Source organism: Sminthopsis crassicaudata, chromosome 4 (genome assembly GCF_048593235.1).
Source record: "Sminthopsis crassicaudata isolate SCR6 chromosome 4, ASM4859323v1, whole genome shotgun sequence".
Classification (NCBI taxonomy): Eukaryota; Metazoa; Chordata; class Mammalia; order Dasyuromorphia; family Dasyuridae; genus Sminthopsis; species Sminthopsis crassicaudata.
Window position 1 is genome coordinate 254,348,256 of NC_133620.1, and position 17,463 is coordinate 254,365,718.

The 17,463-nt window shown below is 33.4% G+C and overlaps 1 non-coding gene across 1 annotated transcript; it reads left to right on the top strand.

Annotated features, from left to right (window-relative positions):
• Window positions 1-1,652: 1,652 nt before the first annotated feature.
• Window positions 1,653-1,759, top strand: LOC141541975 (U6 spliceosomal RNA). The gene has a single exon (XR_012481987.1). It is a non-coding gene; the product is annotated as a U6 spliceosomal RNA (small nuclear RNA).
• The last annotated feature ends 15,704 nt before the right edge of the window (window positions 1,760-17,463 follow it).

Genomic DNA, 17,463 nt, shown 5'->3' on the forward strand with positions numbered 1-17,463 from the left:
AGAGTTGGAGTCTAGAACAATTAAGTTTAGATATAAATTTAGGATGAGAGTTAGTGTTAGAGCAAGTTTAGGGTTAGGCTCAAGTTAGATTGTAGTTAGAGTGTCAATATTGTGTTAGAGTAAGGGTTTAGAGTTATGACTAAGTTTTATGCTATAGTAAGGGAAATACAGTCAAAGGCAATTTTGGAATCTGAATTAATTAGGATTAGGGTTGCATTAGGGTAGTGATTATGAGTAGATTTGGGTTTAGTGTTTAGGTAGATTAAAGGGTTGGGTAAGATTAAAGTTTAGGATTAATATGAGGCCAATGGTATGTCCAGGAAGCTCAGAGTTTGAGTTTAAGGCAGAGGTGAAGGATTTGTCAGAGGCAGCAATTTAGCCTTGTTATTAGAATGCTAAGTATAATAATTATCGTATTATTCTATTATTTATGCTCATTCTAGTCTTCCTAGTGTCCTCTGGATTTCTCCATTATATCATTTCTTATGGAACAATAATATTACATTCAGATGCCATAATTTCTTTGGTTATCAACCAAATGGAAGAAAGCTCTTCAATTCCCAATTTTTTGACTACCACAAAAAAAGAAGTGCTTTTTTTTTTTTTTTTTCCCAGCAGAGAGGTACATTTTCCCTTTAATGATTTTTGGGAGTAACATTTGCAGCATACTAGCAAACATGGATTTATAAATTTGGGGGGAATAATTTCAATTGCTTTCCTGAATAACTGGAACAATTCATAATTCTACCCCACAGTATACTAGCATAATTATTTTTGCCATAAACCCTAAATCACTTGTCATTTTTCTCCTTTGCCATCTTTGCCAATCTGATGAGTGTGAGGTGAAACCTTAAAATTTCTTTGATTTTTATTTCCTTAATTATTGGTAATTTAGAGCATTTTATGTGGTTGTTGATTTCTGTCTTTAAAAACTATTGTCCATTTCCTTTTATCATTTATCTCATGAGGAATGACTCTTAATCTTATAAATTTTAGTTGGTTCATAACATATTTTAGAAATGAGAAAGAAGGGAAAAGTTTACTGCAAAGATTTTTCTGAGTTACCAATTTTCCTTCTGATTTTTATTATATTAGATTAGTGATAAAGCTTTTACAATTTTAAATATCAAAATTGTCCACTTTATCTTGGATAATCTATCATTGGTTTAGCTACAAAAGGTTCCCTTACCTGTAGATTCAGTTGCAATTTATTTGTCACTCCTCCAATTTGTCCATGATGTGACCCTTTATAACTAGGTAATTTTCCATTTGGAACTTATTTTGGTGTATCTTATTAGGTTTTGTAAAAATACAATTTCTGCTAAACAGTTGTCCATTTTTTTCCAATTTTTTTTTTTTTGTCAAATCCTTCCTCAAATAAACTTGAGTGTTTGGGTTTCTAAATATTGTGTACTTATTCTTTCCCACTAATTGACCTCTCTTTATGTCTCTATATGTCCCTGTCTTTCTATCTCTGTTTGTCTCTGTCCCTTTCTGTTCCTCTCTCTCTCTTTGTCTCTACCTCTGTCTTTCTGTCTCTCTCACACTTAAACAGAACATTTGTTTTTTAATGATTATGGCTTTGTAGGACAGTTTGAAATCCGGTACTGAAAAACCTCTTTCCTTCTCATTTTTTTTTCAAGAATTTGAGAGTGCTTGCTTTGGTGACACATATACTAAAATCGAAATGATACAAAGAAGATTAGCATGGCCCCTATGCAAGGATGACATGCGAATTTGTGAAGCACAATTACCTTAGAGATGTTTGACCTTTTCTTCCTCTATATAAATTTCATTATTGCTTTTCTAGCTTTATAAAACATTCCTTTGGTAATTTGATTAGTATAGCCCTGAATAAGTAAATTTAGGTAATATTGCTACCTTTATTTATTGCCACAGCTTACCCATGAGGAATTAACCTTTCTCCAATTATTCAATTCTACATTTCTGAATGTTTTATTATTAGATACTTATAGTCTCCAGGTATATCTTAAAATATATATCTCCCAATGATTTCATAGTTTCTGTAGTTTTTTGGAATGTAATTTTTCTTGTTAGAAATTCTTGCTATGCTTTATTAGTTTACCTATGTGTGTGTGTGTGTGTGTGTGTGTGTGTGTGTGCATGTGTATATATATGTTTTTAGTTGGACTCCAGATTTTTTAAAATAATAGCATATCATCTGCAAATAACAATTTATTTGCATATGCCTGTTCACTCAACTGATTTGTTTCGTCTAATTGCCATTGCTAGCACTTTGAACATTTTAAATAGTAATGGTGATAATTGGATATAATTGATTGAGCTCTGATCTTGTTAAAAAATTTAACTTTTTTCTAGCACATATAACATTTTCTCTTGTATTTAGAGAAATTCTCTTATACTTAAAGAAATATGATTTACTATAATAAGGAAGAATTTTCTCTTTTATTTAGAGAAGTACAATTTATTGTAATAAAGGTATTTATTATAACAAGGAAAGGTCTATTCCTTGAAAGGACAAATGCAGAATGCCTAGTACAAGTACAACTTAGTCATAGTGTTTAACCTTTGTGATGCATTGGTATTTACCTCATCCTAATATTTTATTTGCAATTTTTGTTCATTAATGTTCATTAAGGATAGTTGTCTAGAGTTTTCTTTCTCTGCTTTGTCTCTCTCCTTGGTGTATGTATCAAGATTAAAAGGTATTTGGGAGAGTGTCTTTTTTTTCCTTATTATTACAATCTGTTTTTGAAATATTAGAATTGCTTTTTTCCTTGCATGTTTGACAGAATTCATCTATAAATTCATTTAGTCCCTGGGTTTTTTTCCCTTTGTGATTTAATTTATGGCTTGTTTAATCTCTTTATCTGATATTGCATTATTTAAATAGTTTTTAATGATGTAAATAGAACTCCATTCTATGTCTATTGTTTCCTCTGATTTAAATTCCATATATTAGGAAGCCCCTTCCAAAAAAAGCTTATCATCTTTAAAACTCTACCATGTTGGTAATTGACACCATCTATTTCAGTGTCCCTTTTTCTTCTAAAAGATAAAAGCTAGGCGTTGACTCACTCTCTTTTGAATCTGCTGCTCTGCTCATTTCTGCCCCTTTATGTCTAGTCACTCCTCTCATATATCTCATCCCCATTTCCTGTGTCCTTTTTTATGTTGCCTCTTCTCATGGGATTGTAAGTTATTTGAAGAAAGGGACTGCTTTTTTTAAAAAATAGCTTTTTATTTACAAGATATATGCATGGGTAATTTTTCAGCATTGACCCTTGCAAAACCTTCTGTTCCAACTTTTCCCCATCTCTCCCCCCCCTACCTCCCCCAGATGGCAGGTAGACCAATACATGTTTAATATGTTAATGTATATGTTAAATACAATATATGTATACATATTCATACAGTTATTTTGCTGTACAAGAAGAATCAGACTTTGAAATAATGTAAAATTAATCTGAGAAGGAAATAAAAAATACAAGCAGACAAAAACAGAGGGATTGGAAATACTATGTAGTGGTTCACACTCATTTGACAGAGTTCTTTTGCTGGGTATAGCTGGTTCTATTCTTTATTGTACAAATGGAATTGATCTGGTTCATCTCATTCTTAAAGAGAGCCATGTCCATCAGAACTGATCATCATATAGTATTGTTGTTGAAGTAGAGAATGATGTCCTAGTCCTGCTCATTTCACTCAGTTCATGTAAGTCTCTACAAGCCTTTCTGAAATCTTTCTGCTGGTCATTTCTTTTTTTTTATTTTTATTTATAATATTATCCCTTGTATTCATTTTTCCAAATTATCCCCCCCTCCACTCCCTCCCCCCGATGACAGGTAATCCCATACATTTTACATGTGTTACAATATAACCTAGATACAATATATGTGTGTAAATACCATTTTCTTGTTGCACATTAAGTATTAGATTCTGAAGGTATAAGTAACCTGGGTATATAAACAGTAGTGCTAACAATTTACATTCACTTCCCAGTGTTCCTTCTCTGGGTGTAGTTATTTCTGTCCATCATTGATCAACTGGAAGTGAGTTGGATCTTCTTTATGTTGAAGATATCCACTTCCATCAGAATACCTCTTCATACAGCATTGAAGTGTACAGTGATCTTCTGGTTCTGCTCATTTCACTCAGCATCAGTTGATGCAAGTCTCTCCAAGCCTCTCTGTATTCCTCCTGCTGGTCATTTCTTACAGAACAATAATATTCCATAACATTCATATACCATAATTAATCCAACCATTCTCCAATTGATGGACATCCATTCATCTTCCAGTTTCTAGCTACAACAAAAAGAGCTGCCACAAACATTCTGGCACTTACAGGTCCCTTTCCACTCTTTAGTATTTCCTTGGTATATAATCCCAATAGCAGCAATGCTGGGTCAAAGGGGATGCACAGCCCGATAATTTTTTGGGCATAGCTCCAAATTGCTCTCCAGAATGGCTGGATTCTTTCACAACTCCACCAACAATGTATCAGTGTCCCAGTTTTCCCACATCCCCTCCAACATTCATCATTATTTGTTCCTGTCATCTTAGCCAATCTGCCAGGTGTGTAGTGGTATCTCAGAGTTGTCTTAATTTGCATTTCTCTGATCAGTAGTGATTTGGAACACTCTTTCATATGAGTGGAAATAGTTTCAATTTCATCATCTGAGAATTGTCTGTTCATATCCTTCGTCTGCTGGTCATTTCTTACAGAACAATGATATTCCATAATATTCATATACCACAATTTATTCAGCCATTCTCCAATTGATGGGCATCCATTCAATTTCCAATTTCTAGCCACTATAAAGAGGACTGCCACAAACATTTTTGTATATAACCAGTCCCTTTCCTTCTTTAATTACTCTTTGGGATATAATCCCAGTAGTAACACTACTGGGTCAAAGGGTATGCACAGTTTGATAACTTTTTGAGCATAGTTCCAAATTGCTCTCCAGAATGGTTGGATCTGTTCACAATTCCACCAACAATGTATCAGTGTCCCAGTTTTTCCTACATCCTCTCCAACATTCAACATTATCTTTTCCTGTCATCCTAGCCAATCTGAGAGGTGTGTAGTGGTATCTCAGAGTTGTCTTAATTTGCATTTCTCTGATTAATAATGAACTTGGAGCATCTTTTCAGATGGCTAGAAATAGTTTCAATTTCTTTATCTGAAAATTGTCTGTTCATATCTTTTGACCATTTATCAATTGGAGAATGGCTTGATTTCTTATAAATTAAAAGTCAATTCTCTATGTATTTTGGAAATGAGGCCTTTATCAGAACCTTTGACTGTAAAAATGTTTTCCCAATTTATTGTTTCTCTTCTAATCTTGTCTGCATTAGTTTTGTTTGTACAACAGCTTTTTAATTTGATATAATCAAAATTTTTTATTTTGTGATAAATAATGATCTCTACTTCTTTTTTGGTCACAAATTCCTTCCTCCTCCACATGTTTGAGAAGTAAACTATCCTATGTTCTTCTAATTTATTTATTATGTCATTGTTTTTGCCTAGATTATGAATCTGTTTTGACCTTATCTTGATGTACAGTGTTAAGTGTGGGGCAATGTCTAATTTCTGCCATACTAATTTCCAATTTTCCCAGCAGTTTTTGTCGAACAGTGAATTTTTATCCCAAAAGTTGGGGTCTTTGAGTTTGTCAAACACTAGATTATTAAAGTCATTGACTATTTTGTCCTGTGAACCTAACCTATTTCACTGATCAACTAGTTTATTTCTTAGCCAATACCAAATGGTTTTGGTGACAGCTGCTTTACTTTTAGATCTGGTACAACTAGGCTACCTTCATTTGATTTTTTTTCATTAATTCCCTTGAAAGTTTTGACTTTTTGTTCTTCCAGATGAATTTTGTTGTTATTTTTTCTATGTCATTAAAATAGTTTTTTGGGAATCTGATTGGTATAGCACTACATAAATAGATTAGTTTAGGTAGTATTGTCCTCTTTATTATATTTGCTTGAACCTATCCAGGAAAACTTAATATTTTTCCAATTGGTTAGATCTGACTTTATTTGTGTGGAAAGTGTTTTGTAGTGTTGCTCATATAGTTCTTGATTTTCCCTTGGCAGATAGATTCCCAAATATTTTATACTATAGACAATTATTTACATGAGATTTCTCTTCGTATTCTCCTGCTGTTGGATTTTGTTAGTGATGTATAAAAATGCTGAGGATTTATGTGGCATTATTTTGTATCCTGAAACTTTGCTAAAGTTGTGGATTATTTCTAATAGCTTTTTAGTAGAATCTCTGAGCTTATGTAAGTATACTATCATATCATCTGCAAAGAGTGATAATTTGGTTTCCCCATTCATTACCAACTCTAATTCCTTTAATCTTTCTCAATTCTTATTGCTGAAGATAGCATTTCTAATAAAATATTGAATAGTAATGGTGATAGTGGGCAACCTTGTCTCACTCCTGATCTTATGGGGAATGGTTACAGTTTATCCCCATTACTTATGATGCTTACTGATGGTTTTAAATAGATTCTACTGACTATTTTAAGGAAAAGTCCATTTATCCCTATATTCTCAAGTGTTTTTAATAGGAATGAATTTTAAATCTTATCAAATGCTTTTTCTTCATCTATTTATATGAACATATGGTTTTTGTTAATTTGGTTATTGATATAGTCAATAATGCTAATAGTTCTCCTAATATTGAACCAGCCCTTCATTCCTGGTACAAATCCAACTTGGTCATGGTTTTTTATCCTGAGATCTCCCACTATTATAGATTTGGTATCTATTTCTTCTCACAACTCTCTTAACTTCTTCTTTAGGAAGTTAGATGCTATATCACTTGGTGCACATATTGCTTCATTGTCTATGCTACCCTTTAGCAAGATATAGTTTCCTTCCTTATCTCTTTTAATTAGATCAATTTTTGCTTTTGCTTGATCTAAGATAAGGATGGCTACCCCTGCTTTATTGACATCACCTGAACCATAATAGATTCTGCTCCAGCCTTTTACCTTTACTCTGTATGTATCACTCTGCTTTAAATGTGTTTCCTGTCAACAACATATTGTAGGATTTGGCTTTTGATCCAGTCTGCTATCCACCTCCACTTTATGGGAGAGCTCATCCTATTCACATTTACAGTTAAAATTACTAATTTTGTATTTTCTGCCATCTTATTATCCCCAGGTTATGCTTTTTTCCCTTTCCCCTTTTACCCCCCTCTTCAGTATTAAACTTATATGCATCACTTTCCTCATGCAGCTGTGTCTCTTTTGAATCCTTCCCACACGCTGTGAGTCCCTTCCCCTTTTTTAAACCTTTCCCTTATTACTATTCCTTTCCTTTTTTCATCTCCCACTTTTTAATGAGGTGAAAAGTTTCTCTGTGAGCCAAATATGTCTATTATTTTCTCTTTGAGCCAAATCTGATCAGAGTAAGAGTCACACAATGTTCCTCCCCCCTCCCCAAATTCCCTGAGTTATGATAGGTTCCCTTTGCCTCTTCATGGGATGTAATTTCCCTTTTTTAATCTCTCCTTTTCCTTTTTTCTGATACTATCCCCTTTACACTTCTACTTCCCTTTTTTATATCAATAAAATCAAATTATACATGTACTCTTTATGTATGTCCATAACAGAAATATGTTAGGTTCCTTACTAGGTGCTGAGTCAATACTTAACAATTCTGTAGTTCAGAGTTCACACCTTTAAAAGGAGTTTACACCTTTAGATTTCTTAAAGGAGTTTACACCTTTGGAGTACCCATAGGCCCACTCCCTGGGAGGATAAAAGGAGCCAAGAGTCAGTCTGGAAGAGGGCAGTTTGGAAGGAGGCAGTCTGGAAAAAGTTAGAGTCTGGAAGGGTCAGTCTGCAGGAAGAAGTGGATTTGAGATTCTACCTTCAGGCTGACTGGAGGCTTTGGATTCAGAGGGAGCTAGAGACTGAAGCTGGCTGGAGAGATTCTGGCAAGAAAAGATTCAAGACTTTGAAAGGCACAATACAGAACTAAAGCCAAGGCTGCCTCCCCAGAGGCTCCCCAAGAGATCTCCTCACAGAGAACGATCACAAATCTAGAGACAACAGAACATTACACTTTGGCGCCCAACATGGGGCAATGACTTTTGCTTATTCTGACTCTGGCTGATTCTGTGCTCTTCAGGGAGCTAGCTCAGACATGACAGAAATACAGTTCTCAAGAGTTCTTTTTACCTTTTTCTGCTTCTCTTGAGTCCTATGTTTGGAGGCCAACATTTTTGTTTAGCTCTGTTTTTTTCATTAGAAACAAATGGAATTCACTGTTTCTTCAAACGTCCATCTTTTTCCCTAGAAGAAAATGCTCAGTTTGGCTGGGCAGTTTATTTCTGGCTGCATTACAAGGGTTTTTTTTTGTTTGTTTGTTTTTTGCCTTTTGGAATATCAGATTTCAGGCCCTTCAATCCTTTAATGTGGAAGCAGCTAGATCCTGAGTGATTCTTATTGTGGCTCTTTGGTATTTGATTTTTTTTTTTCTGGCTGCTTGTAATATTTTTTTCCTTCATCTGATAGTTCTGAAATTTAGCCAGGATATTCTTTGGAGTTTTTATTTTAGGGTCTCTTTCAGAAGGTGTTTGATGAATTCTTTCAATGTCTATTCAACCTTCTTATTCTATTATATCTGGGCAGTTTTCTTTGATGATTTCCTGTAAAATAGTGTCTAAGCTCGTTTTTTTCATCATAGTTTTCAGGAAGTCCAATAATCCTCAGATTATCTCTCCTCAATATATTTTCCAGATCTGTTACTTTTGTACATATATGTAGATATATATGTAGATATTTAACATTTTTTCTATTTTTTCCATTTTTTTGGTTTTGCTTGATTGATTCTTGATGTCTCAACAAATCATTCATTTCTATTTGTTGAGTTCTGATATTTAATGAGTTATTTTCCTCATTAGCTTTTTAAACTTTATTTATATGTCCAATTGAGTTTTTAAATGAATTGTTTTGCTCCATGGATTTTTTTTCCATTTCACTAATTTTTTTTTTTTTTTTAACTGAGTTATTTTTTTTCTCCAATTCACAAATCCTACTTTCCTGGGAATTCTTTACCTTTTCCAATTCACATTTCAGGAAGTAGTTTCCTTTTTCCATTTCATCATCCCCCTTTGGAGTTTTGTCTGGAGACTCTCTGCTATTAGTCTCCTCCAGGTTGAAAACCTGCTCTCTTTCTGTATAGAAGCTATCAATAGCTAGAGTTACCTTTGGCTTTTTTACTCATTTTTTAAAAAGTCATTAGGATCTGCCTTTAGGGAAAGAAGGTTACCATATTTCTCTGCAGAACAGGGACAGATATATGTACAATAGCTGTCCTGCAAAGGGGCTGCAAGAGTGGCCAAGCTGGGGAAGTACCCTGGGAAGAGTCCTGCAGCAGAAGTGTCACTGCCCCGGGCAGATCCCCCTCCCCTGTTCCCTTCTCCTCTCCCCAGTGAAGAATGTGGCTGCACAGCTGTGCTGTGGTCCCTGATAAGTCACTTCTGGTGCTGGGTGTAGCCAGGTCCTGTTAAATTCTGTTTTTTTTTTTTTTTTTTTTTTTGAGTACACTCCACCTTTGGTATTTCTGAAACTTCTTTGCTGATCTACTGCTTTGCAACCAAAGCAGAACAGACAATCTGTGGTAGAGTTTTCCCTGCAAATTCTCCACCAGTGGAGACCACACCCATCCCTGGTCTGCTCAGTGTGCTAGCCTCTGTGTTCTGCCTCCCTGCCTGCACTGGCCTCCTCCCACACCATCAGGACAAACCTTTTCTGGTGATCTTCCAGATTATCTATCGCTGGTAATTTATTGTACTCCCAACATCCGTGGATTTTTGCCAATCAAGCACTATTTCTGGATTGGTTTGGATATTCTCTCACCCTCTTTATGGTAGAAACTATATTTAACTCACAGCCCATACAAGTTAAGCTAATTTTTACTTTAAAGTTATCAAGGCAATCTTAGAATTTTGTTTAGCTCATGAGCCTAATAGCTCAGTCTGTTGACTGTTCCTTTCTGATTCACTTTCTCTAAAATAGCTGCAAGGACCCCATGAGTTCTCTGATGCTTTATTGGTGGATCATGAGGAGCAATTCAAGCAAAATATCTTAGCTCAGCTGAATAATCTCACTGTGTCTTCCATCTTTATCTCTTATGACTAACTAAATCTCTTTTTATTAATGGCTGACTAATCTCAAAGTTTCTCATTCTATTCTAATATTGAAGCAAAGCTAAGTCAGATATAACTCAGAACACCCTTGATAATTAGTTAATGCAATGGTATCATACTCTCCAATGGTCTTTATATTCATTGCACTTCAGCCTCTCTTAAGTATATCTGAACTTTATATAAAAGGCACTGCTAGGTCTTAAAAGACAGATTTAAATTAGGACATTTTTTCCCACCTCTCCTACTGTTCCATTCCTATTGAACCTTCTTTGTTGCTCACATCATGTATTCTAGTTCCTTTTTATTTTCACAGTCCATTGACCAAACTCAACTGTTTTATCTAGTAAGCTATCTACCCCAACATTCCTAAATCTCTCTATGCATTCTTAGACTTTTATTTACCTTCCTTGGTAATCTCTTGAGCAAATTAATTTTTCTTTCTCTCCTTCAAATTCTTGGCTGCTAAAAATAGTAAAGGAATTTGCATAACTTTAGAAATTGTTCTTCCACACAGTTATTCTATCAAATATCAGATGGCATTTCAAGATCAATATCTTTCTGATTACTGTGTGATTATCAATTATGTGACACTTTGACATCTGAAAAATCTTAAGACTCATCCATAGAACATTGGAACAGTGGAGATAAACAGGATATGACAAGATAAATGAGGATATATGGAGAGAATCAGTATAAAAGATGTCACTGAAGGCATATATTATCCCAATTACCTACCCCTTAAATAAGGATAAACCAGTCACAGTCTAATGCATTACTGATGGATAGTTTATTTATTCTATCGATATGAAAGTGATAAAGATTCTCAGTGGATGGGGAGGACATTTATCTTTGTAGTGTATTTGTAAGAAGACATAGATGAAATTAACAGAATGGGCAGACATAGATCTGTTGTGATCTGCAATATTGGAGATAATAGCCATATCAACAAAATCACAGAGCCTTTTTGGTATATCTCATAATAATGATCTGATAAAAATATCTCCCATCTTCCCAGGCCCAGTCAGATATCACTTTCTACATAAAATGTTTTCTGATTCCATTAATTGGAAGTATCATTTGGTTTTTTCCTACTAGAAGACTTTGCCTGTAGTAAATAAAATACTACACAGAGTACATAGAGTACAGTGTACAAAGAGCTTGTGCCATGCATCATTAAGGGGAACAGTTAGGACCAATGATACTGTAACCTACATAGTGGGCCAGCTTATGCAACATATTATTTCATTTATTGAATTGTCATCTGCTTGAAGACACATTTAATTGGGTAATGTAGCAAAATCTTCCCTAGTCCTTAAAGTCAGAAAAAGATGCAAACAATAGAACAGAAATGAAGAGCTTTGGGGGCAAGAGGGGCTCATAAGTTGTTGACATTAGTTTATGAAAGCAATCATCACATATAATCATGTTAGAACTAAGGAAGACATTAGAAATTTTATTGTTCAACATTTTCATTTTAGAGATGAGAAAATTAAGGAAAATTAAGGACAAGATTAATGTCCAAAGTTCCTTAATTAATTCAAACATAAATTGGGATCACATACCAGATTTCATGATTTTCAGTTCTTTTCAGTGCTGAAGGCTCCTACATTGGGATTTTATCTGATATTAACCCCTTTGCTAATAAGAGGCATAGTGGGATTGCTCTTTCCTAAAATGGCCCAAGTTCATTGCTTCAGACTTATCCTTCACTCTTCCTCTCAACTTTATTTATTTGGATTTATGTTATGCGTATTTGCTCACCCCAGGATTGAATATAGATTAACTAGGCAACAGAATATCAAGTCTCTTGCTCATAGTAGGCAGTCAATAAATAAGTGTTCATTTATAATAACACCTATAAACATGTATATGTAGTGCTTACATATAAAATGTTTTCTTTATCACAATTATATGAAGTAGGCAGTAAAATACCATTATATATATTATCACTAACAAATGAGATCTAACTCAAAGAATACAAATAATAAGTGACAGAGGGGGGAATTCAAAGCTGCATCATACAATTCTAAATATAGCATTGCTCAACACTAAAATTCTTTTTCATTGACATGAATCATATGACATTGCTTATGAAATTATTTTAAATTTAAAATTCATTTATCTAGGAATAATAAAATCAAATGAAACAAGTTTTACTATTTGTAATATATCCCATTATGATATAATTTACCTTTTTTTTCTTACTGCTTTAAAAAAAACTTTTATTGACCTATTTGGTAATTAAAATGAAGATTACTAGAAGCTTTTTTTCATAAATTCAGAACCTTGACAAACTTTTCTCTCCTCCTAAATGCATTAACAAGTACATGAATTTAACTCTTAATTAATGAACTTTCATTGGTTAATTAAGCTAGGATATAGGTACTGATCAGTATTTTATTATCACTAAATTTATTTCTTTTTAAAATATAAATTTCTGTATAATTATAGAACCAAAATATTCTAACTTTGTTTTGAATGTGGTAAAAAGCAGTTGAGCATATGGACTCCAAAGCAATCTCTTTGGTCATTATAACATGAAATTATATTTTATTGCTCATTTACTGCATAACCAGTACTATCATCATTCAATTTTGTAGTTTTACTGATTCTGCCTAGTAATACTCAAGAACAAAACCTATCATATAGGTTTTCTTAAGAGCAAGATAGTAAGCCTTGCTTTGAGAATTTTCATTAATCTATCTCCCTTGGACTGAATCAGTGCCAATATAGTGTCCTCAATTCTGAGCCCTTAACTGGTTAATGATGATATTCTGAATCATTAGAAGAGAAGCTTAGTTGACTTTCAGTGGCTAAAAGTATTTCCTGACTGCTCCTTTTTTTATTTGCTTGGCATGAAGCTGACTGCAGTCTTTCATAATAAAACCATTGAGGTCTACATGTTCTTGTTATTCCAGTATCATACTGAGCCAAGGTTTGGAGGAACTTCTGTTGCCATGAGAATTGGCTTTTGTAAAATGCAGTCACCAGGAAGCAGTGGATCATAATAGACCTAGTTTTCTATAAGCATATCTTCCTTCCAACAGATGGTGGTCCCTTTGAAGTTAATGTAAGCACCTTACCCAGAGCGGAACAATTGAAGCCAATTGTTGTAATCAAACTATATTAATTTTTTCAATAAAGAGACAGCTCCATTTCAACAATACTGGTTTTTTTTTTAAACAGTGGAATATAAAAACTGCTTCTATTGAAACCTATTTGACAAGATCATGCATTCTTATGAGGGATATTTAAATAGTAGCACGTATATTTCTAGCTTTCTTTTTGGTTATTGTTAAGAGCCAAAAATTTATAAATAAAAATTAGGGCTGTATAACCTCATAATTTTTTAAAAAATCTAAAATGTCGTAAAGGGGGCTGCTCCAGGAATAGAATTCTTTGAGCAATATTGTATTTGTTAAATATTTATCTTTGTTTTTCAATATTCTCAAGAAGACTTTAAAAATTCAAGGAAATAAGAGAAGTAGCTTCCAAGCAAGTTTAGACTGAAAGCCATATAGTTCCAATGTGTAAAATTATAAATATTATGGAGAGTGAATAAAGAGTTTTCTAGGTTATTATTGTTGCTAGTACAGTTTCTGACACAAACTGAGGTAGGCACATTAGTAAATTCTTGTTGATTAATTGATTTGCTAGATAGTCTAATGCTTTGGCTTTGGCCTGATTCAATCATCATATCTGTGATTTTTTTTCCTCTAAAATTATTTTTATTTAGGATAATTTGTCCATATCTGCTTTTTAAAGTTACCAACTTCCTTCAGGAATTTTCTTTAGACTATGACCTTCTTTCTGATGACTGTAACTATTTTAATTTCATTTCAAAATTACCTTGTACATTATGTATATATGTGAATATGTTTATGTCTATATATACATGTAAAGATAGATTAAAAATAGACATGTTTATCATTTATCTAGATTTATCTGTATTATCTAGGTCTCTATAAATATCTATCATCTTTTTTTTTAATCTCCATCTCTGTCTTCCCATGTTCCAAAAATCTTATTGTTTTCTAAAGTATTAGTGTTATTAGTGTTTGTGTGTATGAATATACATGTTTCTTGTTTGGTAATGTGTGACTTGTCAAAACACTATGGACCAATGATAGTGGATTGGTTTGCATTTCCTTCTCAAGTTTTTGCAAACTTGTGATTTATCCAGGGTCACACAGATAATGATTTAAACCAAATGTGAATAATGTGAATAATGTTCACTGGACCTCCAAGCTCTGGATTCTACCTACTGTATCACCTATATGGCATATCTATTTATCTATATTAATATATGTATATAATATGTTTATATATATATGTATATATATATACATATATTTACATAAATGATGGTGAAAACTTATGCGTTGCTTTAGAGTTAATTCTGTTCTGTTTTTACTGATTTGCATATGAAGAATTATCATTTAGTCATTTTCAACTTATCTAATTCTTCTTGACCCCGTCTGGGGTTTTCTTGGCAAAGATACTAGAATAGTTTGCCATTTTCTTCTCCAGCTCATTTTACAAATGAGGAAACTGAGGCAAAAGGGGATTAAATGACTTGCCCAAATTACATAGTTAGTGATGTTTGAGGACAAACTCAGGAAGATGAGTCTCCCTAGCCCCACTCCCAGCACTTTATCTACTGTGCACTTGGATACCCCATAAACATTTGAAAAATGTTTTAGCACAGGATGCTCAGACAATTTATAGACAGAGTGAAAGGAGTGGCACAAACAACTTGGGTTACAGTTTAAAACTACATTAAATATCTGTAATTTTTAGTAGTTTTGCATTTTTACATAATATATATGTGTGAATAATGTGTTATAATAATTTATATAATGGTATATAAATGTGTATCTATCTATCTATCTATATATATATATATATATATATATATATATATATATATATATATATACATACATACATACCACCTAGCTGAATTGCTAATTTGTTGATGGAAAGGAATGCTTTACCATAATCTTTGTATTTTCTGAATCTAGCAACATGCAAGCAACATAGTAAGCACTCAATAAATCCCAGTTGATTGATTGTTTGACTGATATCTCTTCTCATAGATATTATTTCAACATCTCTTGAAAATGACTGTACATCTAATGTGAAGAAAGAAAAATTAGCATATGGAAAAGCACTCAATTCTATCTTCTTTAGTAATGGTTGAAAACTACAAGCATATGATTGCTCTATCCAGAAAGGGTACATATAATCTGACATCAATATCAGCATATTTTAGTCATCTATAAAAAAACTGCAAAAATAATTTAAAATAATAGTTTCTCTATGTGTTTTGGTCTTTTTTGTGGGGCTTGAATATATTTTTATGCTAGAATTTCTTTGTAACTTTGTGACTCAAATGTTTACTTTCTTCAGAATCTATGACAGTATAAAAATGAAAAAGAAGCAACAGCAGCTCAATGGTGACAGCACTGAAAAGAAGTTGTTTTTATATGTCAAGCAAATCGATCTAGAATAATTATATTTTGAAAGTTGCCATAACTAAACAACAGATTAGCCAATGTGACTCAAAAAGTCTTTTAGCAATGAAAAAAAGATTTTTAAAAAGTGATTCTGTGAGGATTCATTAACAAAATGCACATTTAATTATAGATATTTTGAATGGCATTATGCACAAGATGAAAAACCATTAAAACCCATTAGTTGGATGCAGATGTTTTATGTAGTTTTAAACTGTAGTCCAAATTGATTGTGCTGCTTTTTCTATAAACCAGCTGGGCATTCTTTATTAAGACATCTGTCAATTCTTCATACACGAATATAGTAAAATCAGGGAAGATTTAACTCTAAAACAAATCATAAGCTTCATTGTCAAAAGGTATAGTTCTCAGGAAAAATAAAGGAAAATACATTATTGATGAGATTCCCAAAGAAAAGTTTCAGAAACAGTATTTTATTAGACCTGTAATTTCATTTGTTTGGGGAATTTTTGGATGAGAAAACTTTGCTTTTTCATTGGAAATGTATTTGGGTATTGGGGGAGGAGGACAACCGAAACTAATAGCCAGGAATGATTCTTCCAAAAATAGAGTCACAAGACAAAGAATGATGGAATAATAAGAGATTATGATTAGATAAATTAAATTTCAATGAGAGAGAAACAGAAACAGAGAGAGAACAGATGGATAGATAGAGACAGAGAGAAGCAGAGAGGAAGAAAGAAAGACAGAGATGGAGAAAGAGAGAGACTGACAGAAACAGCAGAGAATGACAGAGAGAGATATGACAGATAAAGAAAGAGAAAGAGAAAGAGAGAGACTGACACAAAGAGTGCTGGAAATATCAGAGAGAGAGATACAAGACAGACCGATAAAGAGAGACAGAGTAAGTGAGAGAGACAGAGAGACAAACAAAGACAGAGGAGAGACAGAGTGAGAAAGAGTGAAAGACAGACACAGAGAGACAGACACAGAGACAGACAGAGATAGATAGACAAAGAGACAGAATACCAGCAATGGAAAAAGAACCCACCACCACCTCTTGGGGGGTGGGAGAAGGGGATTTGCTCTTTTTCCCTCCATGAATAATGTCATCTAGGAAGAGACTTACATATCCAGAAGAAACACACAACTCGTTAATTTAAGAATTCTTTGGCTTCAGAGAGTTAAGTAGGAACTGTGCTTTGATCAGATACACATATGAGATAAATGTTGTAAAAAAAAATCAGTTAAAACTATAATTTTAAAGAGCTTGACCCCCCTGGCAGGAGAGAAGGAAAGCTCTTATAGATTAAAGAGAAAGCTGTTCACCATTGAAATTGGAAGTTGACTTTTATGTGTACCATATAAGAGTGAGGATTTTGAGGAGCCACAGTACCGGGGGAGTGAATAGTCCTAGCTACATATGTCCAGTGTATGTATAAATTATTATCATTGTATTTTAAACTTCTTCCTGCTATTCCATGAATAATATGTTTATTTCTTAGAAGAAATTTTTTGTATGTGATGGGAAGATATTTAGTTGTTGTTTTTCTTATAACATTTCTTATACTTTTGTTTGAAATCAGTTCTTTCTACTGTGTGTGTTCAATTAGTTTTTAGTCATGTCCGACTCTCTGTGATTTCATTTGGGGGTTTTCTTGGCAAAGATACTAGAATGGTTTGTCATTTTCTTTTCCAGCTTATTTTATAGATAAGGAAGCTGAGGCAAACAGAGGTTCAGTGACTTGTCTTGAGTCACATAGCTACTTAGTGTCTGAGAACTAATTTTAGCTCAGAAAAATTAGTCTTTCTGGCT